Consider the following 9374-nt stretch of genomic DNA (forward strand, 5'->3'; position numbering starts at 1 on the left):
CAGTCGGTTAAGCCTCCGGCTTCGGCTCAGGTCAGATCTCACGTTCGTGGGTTCGAGCCCCGCGTCAGGCTCTGTGCTGACAGCTAGCTCAGAGCCTGGAGCCTGCTTCCGGTTCTGTGTCTCCCTCTCTCTCTGACCCTCCCCCTCTCATACTCTGTCTCTCTCTGTATCAAAAATAAATAAAACATTAAAAAAAATTAAAAAAAAAAGTTCTGTCAGAAAATATTGGTCTAGAAATACAGAACAGTGTTGAAAATAGTGGTAATGACAACAGACCTTCTTGTTTTGTTTCTGACTAGAGAATAGTGTTCCACCATTAAATGATGTCTACTATTTCTAATAAATGGTACGTATCTAGAGTAATGTTATAATGAATACAAACACAAAATATCTATAGTGCTTTATGGCTTCTAAAACATTTAAGAATATTTATATTTAATCCTTTCACAAATCCTCTACTCTTGTGGTTGAGAAAACAGAAACTGAGAGTTCAGTTGTATGTTGCCACCAACCAGCAAGTGGTAGAGACCAACTCAAATTTTCTGTCTCCAAATTCCCTGTTCTACTGACTTTATCAATTAATGTCCACAGTAACATATTCATCAATGATCCCATGATATAAACATCAAAAGGTATGATAAATTAAGAAAAGAGTTGTGAAAACTTGGATATGATATATCCTCAATATCTTTTAATACTTATTTTGATGTAAGAAAAGCCTGACACATTGACATTGAAGATTCTAGGAATCATAAAATCAGGTAGTCTACCTTTTAAACATCTGTATGTACAAAGGGAAGTAAAAATTGAGAGGTTTATGTTTTCTTTTGTTTTAGTAACTTGTAAATCTATCCAGGTTTTACTAACAATTTATTTTCTAATTGTGTATTTCAATTAGCTCCCAAATCATTAACATCAGAAAAATGCTCAATGTCTTAGGTGTTCTAGCAGAGATTTACAAATCAGCTATACAATTATTATGCTCATGGTCTGTGAACATAAGAAAGAAAAGCAATAAGCAAAGCTTTAATGGCGCTGGCCTCTTAATTTTGCATAGGAATTACATTGTTCTATTTGAGACTGTATTTTTAAATGTTAAAATGTGTTTTCTAAAACAATGTAATTATTTGCTGCTATACCTTCAGGGTCACGTAGAACAGTGGCAAAGTAGACATTCAGTAAATATTTGTGGAATGAGTGCATAAATGGATGGATGGGTAGAACTGGGAAGAGGTGACATTTGTAAATTAAACAGGCAATGTAAATGCTGTGGCTTTATGGCTGTTGTTGTTTAATGTGTTCAGGTACTCCCAGTTTTCTATGAATTATTTATGTATTACTCCAGCATAATTCACAAATTAGAAGACATTTTGGCATTCTGTAACTAAAATTTATTTATTTATTTATTTTTAAAGTTTTATTTATTTTTGAGACAGAGAGATTCAGAGCATGAGTGAGGAGGGGCAGAGAGAGAGGGAGACACAGAATTAGAAGCAGGCTCTAGGCTCTGAGCTGTGAGCACAGAGCCTGACACGGGGCTCGAACCCACAGACGTGAGATCATGACCTGAGCGGAAGTAGGAGGCTTAACTGACTGAGCCACCCAGGCTCCCCAACTAAAATTTAATAAGAAGGAAGATGGGGGATTTGTTTTAAAAATTCAAAACAAACTTATGTGCATTAACTGATATAATGTTGTGTACCAACTATACTTAGACAAGAAAAATTAAAACTCTGAGTTTAGAATCAAAAACTCCTGAGTCATGTTGAACAAACAGTTCACAGCCTTGCACTCTGTAATTCTTAAGGCCCTCATCTGCCATTACTAAGACTGGGACACACAGTATCTTCCCAGCGATTCTGGAAAGTTGGGATGATTTTATACACATTTCTCTCTCTCCCAACACCATCACAGTGCCCATCACACAAGAGCTATTAAATAAAGATTTGTTGAATGAGTTCATTTTCTTTATAATATTAAAAAAATGGGGCACCTGGGTGGCTCAGTCGGTTAAGCATCCGACTTTGGCTCAGGTCATGATCTTGTGGTTCATGAGTTTGAGCCCCGCATCAGGCTCTGTGCTGACAGCTTGGAGCCTGGAGCCTGTTTCGGATTCTGTGTCTCCCCCTCTCTCTGCCCCTCCCCCACTCGTGCTCTCTCAAAAATAATAATGTTCAGCCTTTGTTCTTCTGAAATCTCGAAAGAGTAGTTTATAGTTTTACATTATGAAATCAGTTAAAATTCTTTTCAGTATAGTGTCTTGCACATATCATGCCCTTAAAATCATTTGAAACACAAATGCATTTTTATTTTTAAAAGATTCATTCAGGGTACCTCAGTAGCTCAGTAGGCTAAGTGTCTGACCCTTGATTTAGGCTCAGGTTATGATCTCACAGCTTTATGGGTTTGAGCCCTGCATCAGGCTCTGCACTTGAGGCAGGGAGATTGCTTGGGATTCTCCCTCTCTCTCTACCCTTCCCTGCACATGCTTTCTCTCTCTCTCTTTCTCTCTCTCAAAAAAATAAAAGGCAAAACCAAAAAAACAACCCCCCCAACTTAAAAAAAATTTATTCAATATTACTGTACATAGAATAAGATATAACCATCTCCTTCAATTCTACCCCATTTTTACTCCCCAACCTACTATTGGCTACTGCTACTAACAGTTTATGCTTCTCCTTCCTGCCTTTTAAAATTTATTATTTTTGGGGTGCCTAGGTGGCTCAGTCAGTTAAACCTCTGACTTCGGCTCAGGTCAGATCTCCCGTTTGTGGGTTCGAGCCCCGCGTCAGGCTCTGTGCTGACAGCTGGCTCAGAGCCTGGAGCCTGCTTCCGGTTCTGTGTCTCCTTCTCTCTCTGCCCCTCCCCCTCTCATGCTCTGTTTCTCTCTGTATCAAAAATAAATAAAACATTAAAAAAATTTTTTTTAATTTATTATTTTTTAGGGGTGCCTGGGTGACTCAGTTTGTTGAGCTTCCGACTTCGGCTCAGGTGATGATCTCATGGTTCATGAGTTCAAGCCCCACTTCGGGCTCTGTGCTGAGAACTCAGAGCCTGGAGCCTGCTTTGGATTCTGTGTCTCTCTCTCTGCCCCTCCCCTGATCACACTGACTCTCTCTGTCTCACAAAAATAAAGAAATGTTAAGAAAATTTTTCTATTAAATTTATTATTTTTTAATGTTTATTTTTATTTTTGAGAGAGAGAGAGAGAGAACAAGCAGGGGAGAGGCAGGGAGAAGGAGACACAGAATCCAACGCAGGCTCCAGGCCCTGAGGTGTCAGCACAGAGCCTGACATGGGGCTCGAACTCACAGACTGTGAGATCAAGACCTGGGCTGAAGTTGGACACCTAACAAATGAGCCACCCAGGTGCCCCATTCCTTCCAAAAGTGCTTTGATATAACGGGTGGATGCACACATCTGGGAGTCAGACATAGGAACTGTTCTGCAGTGGGCTTCCCTGACCCTGACATGACCTGTGTCCACACATACCGTTCTACCTCACTCCTCAACAGCGGCTCGGCACTACGCCAGCTGGACGAACAGTAATTTACTGAATTATATCTCTAATAATGGGCACTTAGGGTTATCTCCAACTTTTTAAACTATAATAAACATTATAGCAGTGAATACCTTGTGCATACATTTTGGTATACATGCAGGAGTATTTACATGAAAAATTTCTTTGAAGAGTATATTTTTTTTGGGTGGATGCTGTCATATTTCTTTTTAAGAAATCTTTACCAATGAACACTTCCACTCTGTCTAGTCCTTGCCTTCTGTTCCCTCTAGATTAACAGTGAGAACAAGAAAACTCGAGCTAAGCTAAAATAGACTCAGGTTTTCCCCAGACACAATATTCAAAACTTTTTTTTAATGTTTTATTTATTTTTGATACAGAGAGACAGAGCATGAGAGGAGGAGGGGCAGAGAGAGAAGGAGACACAGAACCAGAAGCAGGCTCCAGGCTCTGAGCTCGCTGTCAGCACAGAGCCTGATGCGGGGCTTGAACCCACGAATGTGAGATCTGACCTGAGCCGAAGTCGGAGGCTTAACCGGCTGAGCCACCCAGGCGCCCCTGCTACTTGTAACATTGCTTTGGGGGAATGAATGTTATGGTTCTTATTTAAACCAGAAAACAAAAGACAAACAACAAAACCCCCTTTGAATCACTACAAACATTTATTAAGCTCCAGCATATATCAAGGATGCACTAGGTAGCCAGGAGCTAAAATGGTTTCTGCCCTCAAGAAACTGGTGATCAAGGTGATAGTAATTAACTTTGTTAGGTGTGAGAATGTGAATACAGTAACAACAATAACAATAACAAAAAACAAAAAAAAAGCCCTTTTAAAAAAGATTGCACTTTAGTATTTACAGATAAGATTTCAGGATGTCTGGGTTTTGCTTTACAATACTTCAGGAAAATAAGAAAACAATGAGAATTAAAACAAGTGTTGCAAATGTTGGTAAGTGTTGAATTGGAGTGATATATGTATGTGGATTTATTATGTCTAATGACTAGAGATATAATAATGTAGATTTATTATTTTACCTTTTAAAAAAAGTAATCTCTACATGCAACATGGGGCTCAAATTCATAACTTTGAGCTCAAACTCATAACTTTGAGATCAAGAGTCGCATGCTCCACCAACTGAGCCAGCCAGGCACCCCTCTCTCTACCTTTGTAAATATAAATAATAATATACTTAGTACCTTAGAAACATCAATATATAAATACAGAATTTCAATGTAAGAAAATAATGAAGATATATGCATGAGAGGTTATGAAAGCAGAAAAGGACCCAAATCTGTTAAGGTGGGATTGAGCAGGATTGAGAGTATGAGTAAGAGCCCAACTCCTATATCAAACTATCTGAGTCCAAATTCCAGAACCTCCTCTTTTTAGTTATGTGATATTGGTATGTAACTTAGCCTCTCTGTGCTCAGTTTCCTCTATAATAAAATGGGGGTAATTATAGTACTTAATTCAGGATCAGATGAGATGGCCTGCAAAGCCCTGAAACAGTGCCCAACACATAGTAAACATGAAATGTGTGTTATAGTTTATTACTATTATCAGTGTTACTATGAAGGCTTTTCAGAGATGTCTTGAGGCAGAGATGTTTTAAGAAATGTAACTTAAGGCCAATCAGATGTAGGGGTGTGTGTGTGTGTGTGTGTGTGTGTGTGTGTGTGTGTGTGGTGAGGGGAGATGGAGGGAGGAAGTAATGTGATTCCCATATTTCTAGTTTAGGTGACCAGATGGATGATGACATCATTAACTGAGAAGGGATTATAGATGGAGAGTTTATCACTCACAAATTGTATTTCTAATCACATAAACAAATGAGCAAGTATACAGCAAACTGAATTACCTCAGAATTAAAATATAGTCCTGAGAATGAGAAGGTAAAGTACTAATGAAAATTGGCAGCATGAAATGTAAAACAAGGGGCACCTGGGTGGCTGACTTAGTTGAGTGTCTGACTTTGGCTCAGGGCACAACCTCGTGGTTCGTGGGTTCGAGCCCTGCGTCAGGCTCTGTGCTGACAGCCTGTAGCCCGCTTCAGATTTTGTGTCTCCCTCTCTCTCTGTCTCTCTCCCGCTCACTCTCTCTTTCAAAAATAAACATTAAAACACTTAAACAAACAAAAAAAAGAAATGTAAAATGACAATGATTCTAAAAATGTTTTAAGGGCTAACTTTATCTAGAATAGTAAACATTATTGTTACACATCTCACACACATAACCTAAATAAGTGAGATAATTTGAGTAGTAGAAGATATCTGGAAATAACATTATTTCAGAAATCCAACAACTCAGGATATTAGTGGAATTGCCTTAAAATAAATATATATTTCTTAAAGGTTATATTCCAAGAAGGTAGCTGTCATGGTTACTGAGGACTCCTTCCATGTAGGCACTACTTGAGAATTCTCAGCAGTGTCTGGGTCCCCATTAAAGCAGATACAGTTGGGGAACAGGAGCAGAAAAGAGCAGAAATGATCTCGGGAATATTTTACTTAGAGTGCCCCAAAGTCTTGTCCCTTACCCACAGATTCTTCTATTAGCCATGACATCTGTTTACTTAATAATCTCTCTTTAGAATTTGAAAAAATTTTAGGAAAACTAAGCAATTTAGTAATGTATCATGTCACTGATCCATTCATAATTATAGCTATTACCAGTTTTCATTTTAATTTTTAGTGTTTTTTATTTAAGTTTGAAACAATCTAAGGGCGCCTGGGTGGCTCAGTCGGTTAAGTGTGCGATTTCGGCTCAGGTCATGATGTCACGGTTCTTGGGTTCAAGCCCCACATTGGGCTCTGTGCTGACAGCTCAGAGCCAGGAGCCTGCTTCAGATTCTTTGTCTCCTTCTCTCTCTGCCCCTCCTCCACTCATGCTCTGCCTTTCAAAAAAAATAAATAAATGTAAAAAAAATTTTTTTAAAAGAAACAATCTCAAAACTCCAGAAAAGTTGCAAGTACGGTACAAAATTTTTCTCCAATCATTTGAGAGTAGTTGCTGATATGCTGCTTCATCAGCCCTGCATACTTCAGTGTGTTTTTCCTGCAAGCAAGGACATTCTCCCACATAATCACAAAAAAGCATCAAAGTCAGGAAATTAACATTGACATATCACTATCATCTAATCATCAAAGCCCATTCAAGTGTCACCATTGTCCCAAATAACACCCTTTACAGCAAAAGGATACAGTTCAGAATCACACATTGCTTTCAACTCTGTCTCTTTAGTCTCCTTCAATCAGCAACAGATGCTCAGTATTTCCTTGATTTTTCATGACCCGGACTCTTTTGAAGATTACAGTCAGTTACTTTGTGGAACATCCTTCATTTAAGGTTTTTTGATGTTTCCTTATAATGAGATTCAGGTTAAGCATCTTTGGCAGGATGTCACAGAAAACATGCTATGTTCTTTTCATTATTTGCTATCAGATAGCACATGACTTTTATTTGTCCCATTGCTAGTGATATTTAACTCTGAGCTTTTGATTAAGATGTTTCACCACTATGAAGTTATTATTTTCCCCTTTATAATACAGTATTGAGGGGGGAGGTACTTTAAAGCAGTATAAATATTCTGTAATAATATTCTCTACAAACTTTCTACTTATTTGTTTATATCAGGATGGACTCATTTTATTCAATGAGTTATAATTTCATTATTTTTTGTGATATTGAAAGTTTCCCTGATTTTCCCTTTTGGTGGCTGCCAACTGACCAGAGTGGTAGTTGCTGAAGGTTGGTGTGGCTGTGGCAACTTCTTAAAAAAGACAATGAAGTCTGCTACATCAGTTGATTCTTCCTTTCACTTGAGCACGTAGACGCTGTAGGGATATTAACTGACCTAATTTCAGTATTGTTGTGAGTCAAGGGATAGGAAGAGATGAATATTGGGGAGCAGTTGGTGGAACGATGAGAACACATATGACATTTATGGATTAAGTTTGCCATCTTATATGAGCATGGTTCCTGGAACCCCAAAATCATTAAAATAATAACACTGAAGATCACTGATCACAGATCACCATAATGAATATAATAATAATGAAAAAGGTTTAAAATATTGTCACAATTACCAAAATGCAACACAGAGACACAAAGTAAGCAACTGCTTTTGGAAAAATGGCACTGATAGACTTGTTTGACGCAGGGTTGCCACAAACCTTCAATTTATAAAAAACACAGTGTCTGAGAAGCACAATAAAACAAAGTGCAAAAAACAAGGTATGCGTGTAATTCCAAACCGACACCGTAAGGTTCATTCTAACTTTCTCCCTTTTCATATTCCTAATTCCCTTCTCCGACAGTGAGAAACCTGGTTTCCATTATCCTCAGCATATTTACTCATTTGGTGTACCCCCTAGTAACCAAACTTCCATTGCTTTCACCCTCTCTCTACAGAGATGTCCTACTCCCTCACCTGAGCTCTGACATCTTGTGCTGGACTCCTCTCCTACAGGGACGTGTTCCTTATTCTCCTAGAGCACCCATGCTCTGTCCTAGCTATCTCCTCATGCACAAAAGTCCTTCTCTCCCTGTTTGGGTTCTGACCCCCTCCATGTTATCACTCTCTATATGGGTGTTCTCTCCACCCCACTCAGGCTCTGAGACCCTGCACTAAGCTGCCTTCCTTCATGGATATTCCTCTCGCTCCTTGCTTTCTGCATGGGCTCCCAACCTGCATAGAAGCCTTCCCTCCTCATCATATCTGGGCTCCAAAACTGCCCTTTCATGCAGATGCCCTCCTCACCCCACTCTTCCTGCTCACCCCTCCCTCTAAGCTGCCTCTCCACCGAAATAGCCTCTTTATCCCTCCTGTGCTCTGACACACACCAATGCAGATACCCTCCTCACCTTGAACCGGCTCTGACACCCCACATGAGGATGCCCCTTGGTGGGGATGCCCTCTGCCCCCTGGTTGGACTCCAACCCCCTATTCTGGGCCCCTGTGGCTTACCCGCCTTGGACAGACTTCTACTTCATTTGGCTCCACCTAATGGCTTTAGGACTGAATTATTCAGGAAGTGAAGAGGAAAAAGCATACAGCTGTTTATACATGAAATCATGTCTTTTGTTATTAAAACATTGCTTTTGACCCTGTATACAAAATGTGATTTAGCTAAACCACTGATGTAATTTTTCTGTTGAACCACTCTATTTCATAAACTATGGAGTTTACTTAGGACAATGTTAATTTGTCCATAATTTATGGTATCTCATATCACTAATTCATTCAGCTTCCCTAGCATTTGTTTCAAATCACAACCTCTATTAAAGGTGTTTGTATCCAAAGTCAGGGTAAAAGTCAAAATCCTCACATAGACCAGAAGGCTTTATGTGATCTGGCCTCTCTTCCTCACCTCTCCCCCTCAACTCTGTCCCCAGGCTGCTCCTTTCCTGTCACTCTGGTCTCTATGAAATTATTTTTTCATTTGTATTAAGTATAGTTGACATACAATGTTAAATTAGTTGCAAGTGCACAACATAGTGATTTGACAATTCAATACATTATGCAATGCTCGCCACAATAGGTGTGCTTACCGTCTGTCACCATACAAAATGATTACAATATTACTGACTATATTCCCTATGCTGTGCTTGTTTTCTCTGTGACTTATTTATTTTATGACTGGAAATTTGCAGCTCTTAATCCCCTGCACCTATTTCTCCTGTCTCCCAACCCCTCTCTCTTTTGGCAACTTCCAGTTTGTTCTCTGTATTTGTGAGTCTGTTTCTGGGTTTTGTTCTTTGGGTTTGTTTGTTCATTTGTTTTTTTAGATTCCACATGTAAGTGAAATCATATGGTATTTGTCTTTGAGTTATTTCATTTAGCAAAGTACCTTT

At 39.1% G+C, this 9374-nt stretch overlaps 1 protein-coding gene across 1 annotated transcript in view; it reads right to left on the minus strand.

The window, feature by feature from the left end:
- The window catches only part of HESX1 (HESX homeobox 1), a 19827-nt gene extending 11317 nt beyond the window's left edge, over window positions 1–8510 (minus strand). The window contains exon 1 of the mRNA XM_029919025.1: window positions 8488–8510. The gene's annotated coding sequence lies outside the window, so the exon portion shown is untranslated. The remainder of the gene's footprint in view (window positions 1–8487) is intronic.
- Window positions 8511–9374: the final 864 nt, after the last annotated feature.

Source organism: Suricata suricatta, chromosome 12 (assembly GCF_006229205.1).
Source record: "Suricata suricatta isolate VVHF042 chromosome 12, meerkat_22Aug2017_6uvM2_HiC, whole genome shotgun sequence".
Classification (NCBI taxonomy): Eukaryota; Metazoa; Chordata; class Mammalia; order Carnivora; family Herpestidae; genus Suricata; species Suricata suricatta.